Here is a 15,824-nt window from a genome sequence, read left to right as displayed (position 1 = left end):
AACTTGCTTGCACGAAACGCTTAGGGAAAGCACGTATTGAATAAATGTACGCATGTTGAATTTTTCATCGATTCTTTCTGGGTTGAAAATAAGGCCTGATGTATACAATCTACTTTTCCAACGATTGAACTGTTTAATCAAATCGAGCAGTGTACCTACCAGTGGCGGATTTAAGAAAAAAGGCCCAGGTGGCAAAAGTTCTGAGGGGCCCATTTTTTCGGGAAAATGAAGAGCTAGTTTACTAAAAACGGGCTAAGCGTAGTAGTACAGAAAAAAAATATAGTGTTTGGTTAAAATCATAATTTCTTTTTTAAGATAGGGTCCCAGGGGGCCTTCTGCGCAGGGGCCCATTTTTCCGGGAAAATGAAGTGGTAGTTCACTAAAAACCGACTAAGTGTAGTAGTACAGAAAAAAATATAGTATTTGGTTAAAATCTAAATTTTTTAAGATAGGGCCCTAGGGAGCCTTCTGCGCAGGGGCCCATTCATCAGGAAAATGAAGTGGTAGTTTACTAAAAACCGGCTAAGTGTAGTAGTACAGAAAAAAATATAGTGTTTGGTTAAAATCATAATTTCTTTTTTAAGATAGGGCCCTAGGGGGCCTTCTGCGCAGGGGCCCATTCTTCGGGAAAATGAAGAGGTAGTTTACTAAAATCGGGCCAAGTGTAATAGTATGGAAAAAAATGTAGTGTTTGGATACCTATACCTAATTATAATTTTGGGGGGAATTTGGGGCCTTCTGGACAGGAGCCCAGGCGGCAACTGCTCAACAGCCGCCATGTTAAATCCGCCACTGGTACCTACACGATTTCTCCTCGACAAAACAAAGTTAAGTAATTGATAGAGTGCCAACAGAAACAGATCGTTTGATGATTGATTGTTTATGTTCTCGATAGCATGCGGTTATTGCTCTGACGGTTGACAGTTATTTCACACTTTCGTCAAAAAGCGGATTGTTAAAAAGCAATCGTGTGTCAATTGAACTGGTTTGCCAAGTCGATGAGCAATCAACAAGTATGTGCCCTTTTATGTACGCCCATACCGTTTACATCAACTGCTGTCGTTCGAGAGAAAGTCGATAATACGCGGTAGGCCTAAGGACATTTGAATTTTTAACGATCCATCACCGCTATAGGGCATAGGGCCCATATACCTGACATTTAGTGATGGCATGAAAGTTGTTTAAGAATTTCAACATAAGTTTTCATACATTCTGGGAATTTTTTGCATTAAACTGATTATTAAGCATTTCCGTAAATTCAGGACTTTTGATTTAAATAAATAATGAAATATTAAAGAGATATTAGTAAAAATGTAAAACAAAATTTTGTCGTAATTACCGGACACGCTTAAAGCTTGGGAACTATTTACCGTGCCTGAGCTACCGGGCACTGCCTAGATGCATTATCCACTTAACTAAAACATCTTCGTGAGATTCTGGTCCTGGTTTTTTGTCCTTATATTTGTTCTTAATTTTGACGTGTAACGTGCTCCTTGGAATGCCAAATTGTATGCTGGCTGCATTTACCGAAGATTGATGGGAGGTTATAACCTCTAATGCTTTGTTATTCGAATTTTTACTGTATTCTTTTCATAGTTTTACTCATATTCAGATCTACCAAATCAATTTTTTAATGTTAAAAATTATCTTTAATGTTCACAAATATTGTTACTTTAATATAAACATCTATATCGATTCGAAAATAGGTTAGATCCTTCGAACGTTCATGAACAGCCGGTAACTGTCGAGTCAACACGAATATTGACGCAGTCCTCGGATTCGCTTTAATTTTTTTAGAATATTATTAAATCACCTCCATATGCACTTTTTATTATTACCTATTTAAACTTAATATTATCGCTACATAATCATTTTTGTACATTATATCAATTGAATTATTACTATATCGACTCTGAAATGTAAATGATGCTTAGCCATTTTGATAATGAAAATAGTCAAATGCCGATAATTACTGGAATGAGAATTTCTATACATTTTTTACATGTTTAACCTACATTAATTATAAAAACCTTCATTTATTTAGAAAACTATAATTTCAAACGTTATTATAAAATATTATATTTTAATTTATATAGCCTGGATTTTATAAATCATGAAAATGAATATTGTGTCCGGTAACAGGGGGCCGTCCGGTATATGGGTGCTTTACCCCATTCTGTGGATGAAGTTGAAAATAAAAACGCTTTGCAGAGATCAAAAATAGATTTGTTTTTTTTACAGAAATCGTATACTAGCATTTCTTAAAATATTTTTACGTCGAACGTTGTTAAATATATTTACTACTAGCATCCCCCGTCTCGGCTTCGCCGAGATATTAGCATGACGGATTCATGTTTATTAGCATTAATATCTTTTAAAGAAATTAAGTGTTTTGAAAAGAAAGCTTAATTTCTTGATATTATTTCGGAAAATTTGGGAGATTTATTTCCCCTCCAGCGCAACACATACCAGGCGCTTCTTCGTTCCATGTTAACCTTTAGAGGGTCGGGCTGGCCACTATAGTGGCCACCTGAAAATTTGGATACTTTGCTGGCCATTTTGGTGGCATATAGGCATAAATTTTAACTAAATAAAATTTACAATTTCAATGAAAAAATCCCGACCCTCTAAAGGTTAATAACGCGTTTTTATAGACATGCTACATAGCCTATGTCCGTCCTAGAGTATCCAGGAATGACGTGTTGAAATTTTAGGAAGATCGGTTCAATAGGTCTTGACTTTTGCGCGAACATAAAAATCGGCTCACTCTTTATATAATAGTATAGATTAGATGTGTTATGATTATTTTAAAATTATGATAGGCCACTTACGTAGAGTCTGATTTTATTGAACATAAATTAACAAAGATTGAAATTGAATGGCATTCGCAGTAATTCAAGTTGAATTGAATGCTTCCTGGTGATAAATTGTTTTTTTAATTGAAGAAAGTATGAAGTAGCAGTTTTTTTGGATCGGGAATTCATACTGCTGTCTTATATCTAATTTTAATTCCAAAATGTGGTTAATTTTAGCTATTGTATATTTGCATATCAAGTATTGAATCAACTATGCCTATTTAGCTGTCTATCATTTTTATTTAGGCAGGGTCATACATAAAATTGTTGAAGAAGTATCAAATGTTTGTAAAGAATTAACAAAATGTAGTGGGATTACATGAGCCAGGGACATTTCAAGCAGATCAAGCATTTTTATATTATTTTTATATTTACGTTATAAATCTGGATTTAAATTTTTCACTGTCCTTTAAAATTCGTAAGTTTTGGAATGTGGAATTTTCAGTTTTATTTACGGTGAAAAATTTCTACAACAATATTTAAGCCTGTAATACAGTAGACAAATTGAAAACTAACGGTGTATAGTTATTAGCATGAAGGGAAACAGATATGATTACTATAAAAACATATGTGTAGGTGCAGAAAAAAAATTACGTTCTTCTATGCAAATAATGTTACAGGAACCTGAAAATTGTTAGAATCAATAAATTAATATCGTTATTTAACCCTGCTACGGCTTGCAGTTCAAAGTTAAACGTAATGCATAATATAACGCTAAGCATGTGAAGGAACGAAAACTGTGCATAGGTATTATTTTTCCCAAAGTTAGAAGAATTTTTAGAGAAATGAGAACGTGATGGGGTCGTAGAAGACCCGAGAGCCGTGGTACGGTTAAAGAAATAAGAGCACGATTGGGTCGAAAAAAACGCTAGAAGGGTTAAGTTTCCTAAGAAAATTTTGTAAAAAACATACAAAATTTGAAGTATCTCTTAATACCAATTCGACTCAAAGTGTAATTCACTTAATTATACTGTTTCCAAAATGTTAGTATAACATAGTAGGGGAGACCGGGGCTAGTTGATACGTTTTTCAGTTTTCAATTTTTTCATTTTGTATTTTAATTAATTACTTAATAACAAATATGCCAAAATATACTTTGGTCCTTCCTCTTTAATATGTTGTAAATGAAAAGTTGAGAAAATACATACAAAATGAATGAAAAAATGTTATTTAGACGAAGGTAAAATGTATCAATTTACCCCACTGCGGGGCTAGTTGATACATTATTCTGTTTTCAATTTTTTTCATTTTGTATCTGAATTAATTACTTAATAACAAATATGCCAAAATATACTTTGGTCTTTCCTCTTTAATATGTTGTAAATGAAAAGTTGAGAAAATACATACAAAATGAATAAAAAAATGTTATTTGGACGAAGGTAAAACGTATCAATTTAACCCACTGCGGGGCTAGTTGATACATTATTCTGTTTTCAATTTTTTTCATTTTGTATTTCAATTAATTACTTAATAACAAATATGCCAAAATATACTTTGGTCTTTCCTCTTTAATATGTTGTAAATGAAAAGTTGAGAAAATACATACAAAATGAATGAAAAAATGTTATTTAGACGAAGGTAAAATGTATCAATTTACCCCACTGCGGGGCTAGTTGATACATTATTCTGTTTTCAATTTTTTTCATTTTGTATCTGAATTAATTACTTAATAACAAATATGCCAAAATATACTTTGGTCTTTCCTCTTTAATATGTTGTAAATGAAAAGTTGAGAAAATACATACAAAATGAATAAAAAAATGTTATTTGGACGAAGGTAAAACGTATCAATTTAACCCACTGCGGGGCTAGTTGATACATTATTCTGTTTTCAATTTTTTTCATTTTGTATTTCAATTAATTACTTAATAACAAATATGCCAAAATATACTTTGGTCTTTCCTCTTTAATATGTTGTAAATGAAAAGTTGAGAAAATACATACAAAATGAATAAAAAAATGTTATTTGGACGAAGGTAAAACGTAACAATTTAACCCACTGCGGGGCTAGTTGATACATTATTCTGTTTTCAATTCTTTTCATTCTGTATTTGAATTAATTACTTAATAACAAATATGCCAAAATATACTTTGGTCCTTCCTCTTTAATATATAGTAAGCGAAAACTTGAGAAAATACACACAAAATGAATGAAAAAATGTTATTTTGACGATCAATCTTGATGTATCAAAACTATTTACTTTTTCTCTATATAAACGAAAACAGTTAAAAAAAAAAGATTGTTAACGTCAATGTACACACACGTACGCTGGATCGTAGGAAAGAATTGGACAGCAATCTTCACATATCTCGCTGAAATGTCGAGATAATTCGTCTGTACCAACTCTCCCCTCTATCAACTAGCCCTGGTCTCCCCTACTTTCTCCAAGTTTTTGAATAACACCGAATTTTTACTAAATGAAAGTGTCTTCTACTGTTTGCTTTTTTAAAATTCAGATTACTTTAAAACGATCGTTCAACATATTTTATTTTTGTCAGTGATCTGGCAGCGTGTAAGGACAGGGAAGATCTGCATACGAACTACTGTAACTTCCACTGAAACATATAACTCGGTCGTTATACCTGCTCGCGCAATTGCAGCTAACGGGACACGATGAATTTTTCACCGGCTATTGGGCTCTTTTCTTGCAGAGTGAATCGAAAACGTGACTCGCAGGCTGTAAAATCTGTCACCAGGGTGCAGACATTCCCGGCAATTTTTCCTCTGAATATACATCGCTGCTCGTGATAACTATCCTCAATTGTCACGACAACGAATTAACTTTTACAGGCGTTCGTGACGCCCTGACAAATCTGTGTGTATGCCATGCATCCCCCAACTACCGTTAGTCGTTATTCAGGATTTTCAGGGGATAACAATTTTTTATTGTAACCTAAATATTAGATGCGATATTATACTACGTATGCAGGATATGTCAAGGTACCGAAAAAAGCAATTCATTCTCACTTGAAAAACAGATTATAAATGTAAAAATATTGTTTATTTATTTACCTTATATTTAAGGTTATTTCCATGCAAGTGACTCTCTAATAACCACTTGCAATAAGTTTTTATCTTTCAGGATTCTTTGAAACCCCTCTCGATTTGAGGCAACCTCATTTCTCGGTGATATTTTAAGCAAGATTTAAGGGGTCATGCTCAGTCAGCAGGCCGAAAAAGGGTGGTCTTTGGAAATTTTTTACTCAAAAGCTATAACACATTTCTCAAAAAATCTTTTTTTCTTTTAAGGATTGCATCTAGTACCGTGCATCGTATTTTTTTTATTTAAAAGTATTTATTAATAACTAAGTTATTGTTCATCACTCGAAGGTTCTCTGAAAAAAGGCTTCTGCGGTGACCACTGCTGCTCGAAAGTCGATCGTCTAAAATAAAAAATTCAAAGGAATTTACTTATTATATTATATTATCTAGTATTTGAACGAAGGATTTTTCGAAATATTGATTTGGGAAAAAATGGCTGATGTTTAAAGTAAAAGTTTCAATTTTTATCATAAATCGTGCCTGATTTTCGTGAATTAAAAGAAAACTAAGCATCGGATAAAAAGTGCTTCGTTCAAATACTAGATAATATAATATAATAAGTAAATTCTTTTGAATTTTTTATTTCTGATGATCGACTTTCGAGCAGCAGTGGTCACCGCAGAAGCCTTTTTTTAAAGAACCTTCGAGTGATGGACAATAACTTAGTTATTGATAAATATTTTTAAATGAAAAAATTACGATGCACGGTACTAGATGCAATGCTTAAAAGGAAAAAAGATTTTTTCAGAAATGTGTTATAGATTTTGAGTAAAAAATTTCCAAAGACCACCCTTTTTTCAGCCTCCAGACTGAGCATGACCCCTTAATAATATCTTTCGCAGAAATAATTGCACCGCACACTGATGGATCTTCGCTCAAAAGATAGGAAATGCGTTTAGAAAAATACATAGGTGTCACTTGTTGAACGAGTTATCATAGTTATTGCAGGGCCGATATTTTTACTTTACAATATACACTATTCATAAGGAAAGCACTATCACTAGGACAGGTAATGTGATTACGAAGGAAATGTATTGCATTCGAAATTCTGTTAGGATATAATCTTCAAAATGTTGCGAGGTCTTAAGTTATAGCACTACAAAATTCTATCCGAACAATTTAATACCTTATCAATCATTTGTCGGATTATGCTTCCTCCGTGATTGCCCATTCGTTTGGGCTATTATTGAGCATATAACTCGTTCTAAGTTAGCACTGTACAGCTGAATAGTTAGTAATTCGATTAATGAAATATCATTGATATTCTACTGTACAATACAGTTGAGGGAATATCGATCAACCATTCGCGTAAATTGATTGGTTCATTGAATGAGCACACTGGTACTCTTACTGTTAAGGTGGAATCAGACGGCGCGCGAATCGGCGAGCTTGCTCGGCTCGTCCAAGTTCGGCGAGTCGCACAGTGTTCTGTAAATTGTACCCCACATGTGATGCATTTGTGAATTATATTTTTCACAGATTAAGTACAAGTAGCTGAAAATTAATTACTCGATCGAAGTCATTTCTCCAACTATGAACGACGTCGCAATCGACTTTTGCTTAAGGGGGGAGCCTGGTGTAACTAAATGAAAATCGAGGCATTTTTCGGGAATTTTTTTTAAAGAAAGTATTTGATAGATCTTTCTGAAACTTTCAGGATATTGTATCAACAGGTTAAGGTATATAACAAAAAAAAATTATTAAAAAAGAGCGGCAAATAACAAAGTTATGCCCAGTCCGTTGGCGACGCAATTATTGCACTGCGGGCAACGTAGCGTCTTTTGGTTTCGTCTGAAACCAAAAATCGAACAATTTTCTTTTAGTTTATGAGTGTACGCACAGAATGAAGAAATTTGAAACTTAAAAGATGCAAAATGAACAAATGGCGGCCTCTTGAATAAAAAGTTCACTGTTTCCAACGAAATTTTGCCTTAAATGTCTAAAAAAAGTTATTTGTTTAAACAATATCATTATACTAATAACTTAGTACTATGAAGAAAATGTTCACAAATAGCCGTGCACAAGGCCAAGTCGATTGGTTGAATATTTTTTGAGTTACATTGCCCGCAAAGTATAAAACTGTCGTTTCGAGAAAAACACATTTCAAGTTTTGTGGTAGCCTGGCGCTCCGTAGCAAAACCGGCTATATCCGCTTTAATTTTTCGAATTTCGTTTTGCGGCTTTGGGAACATATTGTCGTGATGTTCAACTATTGATTTATGAAAAAAAAAAATCGATTTCTTCGATCCGCTACACCAGGCTCCCCCCTTAATCCTTCTTGCATATAGAGACGTGTGTACGTCCTCAAACTTTTAAGAGGTAAACTACCTTTTCCTTCATCGCACCATCAATCGAACTTAGTTGTCCTTCTGATGCCTCGTTTTCTTTCTCACTGCTTACAGTTTCTTTTCCAAAATAAAAATTTGACAGTAGTAAACACAAAGCGAATAGACCAGAGATATACTGACAGTGTAGTTAAATGGTATATGCCTATGGGTGTACTGAGGTTTCTAATGTGCATGCCCAAACAGAAGATAGGAGAAACTGGAGTTGTATGTAGAAAAAACGATGATTAATTTCGAAGCGTAGCAGTGATCTAGTTTCGAAGCAATACTATGTTGGATTTTCCACTCCCTTCTCTAAACTCTTCATACAAACCTCACTATCGCTTGGTAGGTATATCTACACTAAAGATTATCCTCCAAAGGCCTGACTCGATCAGTTAAATTTCTGACAAACGTAGTTCGTTCACGTTTGGTAACATATTTCAGAAAGATTCCGTATTAGGGTAGACCGGGTCGAATCGGATCACAGGGCGAATCGGATGAAAATAAGAATTTAGTCCATATTTCTTACATCGCGATAGAAATGAGCACTCCGATCGTTCGTAGTACCTCGTCTCTATCCCCCGCACCTACCGCAAAAGCCCGTTAATTGTTTTAAGTGATTGTTTAGAGCTGGCATACGTTTTCACTGACATGGACGCGTGCGAACGTTACAATTCTGGTCCGAATCTAACCTACGTAATCTGCAATTTCTTATTTAAAATAAAAAGTAAGCTTGAAAATTCCAATGTGTTTATTGTTATTAGTTTGCACGATGTCCAAGTTTAGTATTTCATGTATTTTAGACTATTATATCGTAATATGTTTATGTAATCTCCACCCTTTGATATATTTATATATGGGGCTAATCGGATCACGTTATTTGGGGTGAAACGGATCACTCTTTATTTTCATTTGAATATTTTTATGATTATAAATATGATAACTGTTTATATACAGATGATTAGTACGTACATAAAAAAGAGAAATCAGGGATCATGGTGTCCAAAAAAATAAAGGAATCTGTGATAAAAATTAAATTTAGAGAAATGACGAAAAAAATAAATAAATTAATGCTCTTAAGAAGATCGCATTGTATTTACTCTGGTGAAAAATTAATTCGTCCACTTTCAGAAGATTATCTGAGAAGAGTGATGCCACGAGAATTGTGCTGATAGAGGCGGCAAAAAACTACACCTGGAACAGAAAATATTAGCCGCCAAGGTAACTTTTTCTACAGAAAATCACGTCACAGAGTATGCACCTGTGCTCCTTACTATTTTCGAAGCGCAACTGGCAGACTAGAAGGAAGACAGATGGAACGGAGTAGTGAAAAATATTTATTCATTGATTCAAGAGGTAAAGTTCAAATGGCAAGAAAAATCCATAAATTGGTTCAAAACAGCAGCAACCAAGCTCACACGTGATGCAGATTTAAAATAAATCGTAGAATATACTGCAGAGAGCCATTCGCTGACCTCGATAGGTCAATATTTTTCGTCTGCGCAAAGCATTTGAATAATGTATCGGCGACAGTGTATAGAAAGCTGTGTCTCTCCCAGGGACAGTTTTATAAAACCCGGAAAGTCTCGCATAAAATGCTGTCGCGACCCGCTGCATCGGGCCACGCGGGTAACAAATTCCATTCGGCGAAGGGCGGAGGAACGTTCGAGGAACAGTGCTTTGCGACTGGTTCTTCAGAATAATTGAATGTTGCCGGCGACGACCCGATCATCACGCGCCAGACGAATCAAAGGGATCAGAATCTCGAATAGGATTCGTACGTAAATCAGTCGGCGAGAAACGAAGGGTTTGTTCCCTCATGGAATAAAGTTGGCTCCTCGATGGGAAACATGAGACGAGCTTGTTAACCTAACGATACCAGGGCTCGGTTTTGCGCGAAACAAAGTCGCCATGCAAATTCAGCCGACGCGTCTGTCGGGTGTCTCGAATATAAAGGGCGGGCGCGTCAGTGGCGGAAGTAATTTTCATGAAACATTCTCGAATGAATGAAGAGAGTGTAGGACTTTGACTACACGGAGCGCACCCTACACCCGATACTTTTATTCCGACTTCCTATTTAACCACCGTTCGGTTTTCCTTCGCTCTGATCCCTCTCCACTAATGATTATTACGTGAAAAGATTCCCCGTCATCGGCTCGCTGTATTCGTTGAGTGCAGTAAGCTGAGTTTCCCTAGAAAATCTGTTCCCTCACAGATTTAATGGATGTGTTGTATAAATTGAAATAATTATGATTGTTTAAACATTTTTGTTTGAAATACTGGGCAAATTAACAGAAAGTATTTAAATAATTTGCCCGCAATCGTCGCTAAAAGTGGTAACTTTCAATTAAGGTACCTATACACGAGAACACTTTTGTGTCTAGATCAAGTGCCTTTTGCGTCTAGCTAGAGCTAGTTGCAGTGCCTTTTGCGTCTAGCTAGAGCTATTTGCAGTGCCTTTTGCGTCTAGCTAGAGCTAGTTGCAGTGCCTTTTGCGTCTAGCTAGAGCTAGTTGCAGTGTCTTCAGCCTAGCTCTATCTGCAACTCCCGCGACGATAGGTCAAATTCAGTGTCGCGGACTGCTCTGAGGAGTTTCCAACCTTCCGGAAATTTTGTTGAGTGTCTCATACACTTGATCTAGACACAACAGTGTCGTCGTGTATACTGTTACGTGCGTAACGAATGGCCAGATCAGGGAAAGTTTTAGTAAGCAAACCCAGATGTAGTCCCGAATGTTGGCCGTGCATTTTGGCAAACAACTAAGGCGGAGACCTCCCTTGAGCTCGACACGCTCATCTGGCGAGGGACTAGGCAGTAACCCTTGGGCACAAGAGCAGTCCTCGAAATCGTGAAGCCCAAGGATTTTCAAGGTCTACGCTGTAGTGTCTTTCCGCCGATGCCAATGTCTGGACTTCGTCAGCAATGCACTTTGGATTGTGTGTATATTTGGGCTTTCCCTCCATCTTGGCCATTCGAGGGTAGAGGGTGAAAACCTCTCTACCCAGCATTTTAAAAGGAAGAGTTTTTCGGCGCGGAGAGTCAGTTGATAGTCTGGTCTCAAACAAGAAAGTTCACTCGTGTAATCTAATTATTCGTGCTACCGAAGTCCCTATCCCAGTTGTAAATGACTTAATTGTCTTGACACAAAAAGAGGGACACCATTTTATTAATAAATAATTTTATAAACAGAATCTAACTGTTGTAATTCGTAACAATACGTACCTTTAGAGTAGGTACATTTTTAACGTAAGATTGATTTTAATGTAAATTGGCAAGTGATTGCATATTTGTGGTTGGTAGTTTAGTATTGTATTACGTAATTCAGTCAGTGGTAACAGAGTGTAGCAAGGAGAATGTTTTTTTTTATCTCTTGTATGATTTTGTAGGTTAGGTTCTGTTAGGGATATTTGTTCATCTGTTGCATATTCGGGCTTGGGTTGCAAGCCCTGTTTTCTCTTTGTTCTTTTGTTGTACAATTATGTAGCTTCATTTCCGTTTTGTGTGAATGCGTGAGCAACTTTTGTAATTAAAGTTATTAACCGGCCTGCGGATTAACCCGAGCCTGACTCGGGGTGAACTGAACCGTACCAAACTGGACCGCGCCGAGTCAGGCTCGGGGTGACGTTTTTCTTCATAACTTAAGATCCAGACGTCGTATTAACATGAGCCAAAGTGGAAAATAAAGCTAAAGAACTATACTTTTTAGTAAAATTAATCACACTAATGGAACATGTTCTTTTGCAAAGTTGCGTTCGTCTAAATATTGTAAAATGAAAGTGATGCTTTGAAGCCTACAAAGAATGCAAAAAACAGTTACTAGTCATGTAGATTAAAAGTAAAAATGATATTTTAGAAGTTTCCGAGGGTACTGATGTCAAAATTGTGGCCGTTGTAGCAAAAGTCTAAAAGGTGTAAATCTCTAAATATTGGGTTTACTTACGTAAAACTCAGTTTCCGTTACAATCACTAAAAATTTGAAATCAGCATACTCAAAAACTATTATACATATAAGGAAAAATTAGTCCATTCCGATACGGATTTCTCCTACTATATAGGTCCGCAGACCGGTTATATACATTCGAAATATTTTAAGAGCCAACGTGTTGTATTCAACCACAAACCAAAAACACAACAGGTTCATAACAGATGCATGATGTAAGGATACAAGGTATGCTCTTGCGCACCCTTTCAAATTAGCCAATAACGCGCTCTTCCCAAGATCCTTCCTATTGGATTGTCAACCAATAGGATAGAATGAATTTGTCAACATTTCGATATGCGTCCGTACATTTACATATTTTAATATGGCAGAAATTGGGAATGCGCAGTAAAAGACGAAAATGAGCCGCTCAGCGAGCACACCTTATATCCTTACATCATGTTGCAGGGTATCTGTTTTTATTTATTTCTATGTTCTGTTTTAGGATTCATTGATATTCAATATGTATGCTACACCAGTGCGATAAAGGCCTATTATTATTTTCGACTATCCATATTTATATCGTTATTTTTCCTATTTAGAGAGCATCATTTCTCCATACTTCCAAGACTATGCTACGTGCTTTGTCCAGTATTTTATTATCTATCGGTATTCCCTTATTCTATACATTTCACCCTTACAAAAGTGGACAATCCACAGAAACTACCCAATGAAATATTAATCTCTAATTTATCAACAAAATATTTCAGCCCGTGCTCATTAGCATTTTTGCGTGAGTGATTTTCAAGTAAAAGCTAATCTGTAACAGAATGAGACCAATGTAGTAGTCGAATCTCGTAATAGACAACTTCGTATTGTATGAAAGCTTTCGAGCCACTAAGCGCAGCGTAATGTATGGTCATTACACAAAACTTACCATCGAAAACCGATTTTAAAGAAGACTTTATCGACACTTTAATGGCAAGGTACATTTAACTAAATAGAATGCGCAGACTTCAGTACTTTGAGTGGCGCAAGGTTTCGCGCAATGACCCTTGAAGTCGATCGGGCATATCCGAGCGATCGTTTTTGCCGACAAAGTTTTGCTTAACTCGCTCCGAGCAAGCATTCGGGGACACTCGGACAACCTTTTCGATGATATCTAGATTACATCGACGAGAAGACACGTCAGAACCGCGCACAGGATTTGAATCCCCCGACGTGAACACACGCCGACGCCACTCAAAGTGTTCATATAGGGCTCCATACACGTTGAGATCTGTATCGATACATCGCGATACTTGTGTCTGAGGTTTGTGTGAAGCATCAAACAACACATACACGTTGAGACAGAATCATGAAACATCAGTTCAGTTCTCAGGCTTCTGTTCTCCGACAATGATACCAGCTGATACCGATATACCGATACCGAAGCAGTCAAATACCCATTCAGATTTGTATCGCGATACTGATACTTGCAACATCTATTGATACAGATCTCAACGTGTATGGGGCCCTTTACGGTCAGCAAGGTTTCCTGGATACACTATATGTAGCATGAAACCACCAGCAAATCTAGAATGGAACGCGAATTTCTGTTTAATTTGAGGTATAATGGAAGTTTCTTGTGTAGCTTAAATACAGTTTAACTGACCAATTAGGTTAAATAATCTGTAGCTTAATGAGATCAATGGTGGGAGTAGAACCTAGTAAGTATTTAGATAATAGTAAATATTTGGGTTTGTCTTTGTTGGATAAATATTGTCAACTCTGCTCTGAGATGGCGCTGACAAGGAACACTATTCAATTGATGATGGAATCACGCAGATTTCTTTATATAGATCGCAAGTACATGTCACAAAGGTCACAAAAATTTAAATTAAAGACGCTCCCAACAGCTGGTCTGGCCTTGAAAAATCAACAAAGGTGGAACAGGGGAAAACAGAAAAATGAGGGAAATGTAATGACAAATCTGTCTATCATTAATCTGTTATCATTCATTTACTATAATGTATTTTCATATAATAGAGATAATTAAATTTCAACACACGGATTTGTCATTCTCTTTCCTTCATTTTTCTTTTTTCCCCGGTTCCACCTTTGTCGACTATTCAAGGTCAGACCAGCTTTTGGGAGCATCTTTAATAAAAAAATCTGTGCCATTCCATCATCAATTGAATAGTGTTCCTTGTGAGAGCGCCGTCACACGCCAAGCGGGTCTTCCCCTTGGCGTACATTTCTTATATTCTTTGTTCCCTTTCTGACTTTCTTTTGTTCTTATATATAACCTTCTTGTTCAATGTAACGTGTGCGAGGTACACCTCGATTGTCTCAATAAATACATCTCTCTATTATTTTGCAACAGTCTTAAATGTAGATTCCTTAAAATTCGAATTGCACGAGATACAAACCCCCCGGCGTGAAAATACGTCGACGCCACTGAAGCTGCAAGTCATGTATAGAAGTTGAGCTGGACCAAGGATTGTTAGAATCAAATTATAATTTGAAAAGTTGGTAAATAACTTAAAATTTATGACTATAATGTCAGGGGTATCAAGAGTCCGTTGTAGTAGGAGCGAAAGTAACACATCAGGTCAACTGTGTTCGGTGTTTCAAGGGATCAAAATAACACAGGACTGTGGCGGCTCGCCACACAGAAATAACCCTAGACGCTAGAGGCGCGTGCAGCGGTAGGAGGGTTCTCGTCGCGTGACAACTGACGACGCCAACCGGCTACGATCTTCGCGCCAAAAAGGAGAGTCTTATGGAAGCGTGGGTTGTCCGGACGCTCGCGTACACGCGCATAGTATAAAGTAGTTACATTAGTGTAGTTAGACATAAATTAGAATAAATACTAGTGCTAGTTAGGCTAATGTATGTACAGTGTCTGATTTGTGCGAACCTCATAACCTTTCTAACCTCCAAAGGACTATAGGATGGATTTAATGTTTCGACGGCGCAAATAGTTGAGACAGTGTACTAAACCACGCCGAGGTCCAGTAATTTTTTAACAATCATGTTGTTATATTCAGAGATTGTCTCTTGACATTTTGACCTGGATGTCTGGAATGCACATGACCCGGCGGGGTCATCGTTTCGTGCAGTGGTGTGGTGCAGCCGAGGTATTCCCAGAAAACTGATATTCAATTGAAGGCAGCATGTTTCCACCACGTTCTAAGCCCAATTTCACAGTATAAAAAGGACCACGAACGCATACTCGGGGGCACACTTTTAGTTTAATACGCTTAGAACATAGAGGCTTAGCAAGATCGGGTTAGGCATTATATATTTATTGTCCTCGTTGAGACCCCCGCATTTCTCAGTGCGTCAAAACGGAGACGTGGACTTAGGTACCACGACAATTATACTCTACCAATTGTAAAGACTGAACTTATAGAATATACTTTTGTTATTTCTTGCTTCTACTATTTCTTTCACTTGGAACTTTCTTACTAGAGTTCTTTATTAGGATCTAATAGTTACTTGAATTTCTAGTTTAAGATATACCCACAGAAATACATCTTTACCACTCGAGGGGTATCATAATATAAAGTTACGAGGCTAAACTAACATTCCTAGTGGCTCCCGGTGATACCTGACACCGGTTCGTCCACGGCTTCCAACTTCTTAGCGGCTCCTGGTCACAACCAAGCACCAGTTCGTCCGCAACTAACAAACTC

General features: G+C 36.6%; 1 protein-coding gene across 1 annotated transcript in view; it reads right to left on the bottom strand.

The window, feature by feature from the left end:
- Positions 1-15,824, bottom strand: part of LOC143375985 (netrin receptor DCC) — a 449,439-nt gene that overhangs the window by 297,131 nt on the left and 136,484 nt on the right. The gene's annotated exons all lie outside the window — the stretch shown is intronic.

This window comes from Andrena cerasifolii, chromosome 13 (genome assembly GCF_050908995.1).
Source record: "Andrena cerasifolii isolate SP2316 chromosome 13, iyAndCera1_principal, whole genome shotgun sequence".
NCBI lineage: Eukaryota > Metazoa > Arthropoda > Insecta > Hymenoptera > Andrenidae > Andrena > Andrena cerasifolii.
The sequence above is the reverse complement of the archived record's forward strand: the minus strand, read 5'-3'. Positions and strand labels throughout refer to the sequence as shown.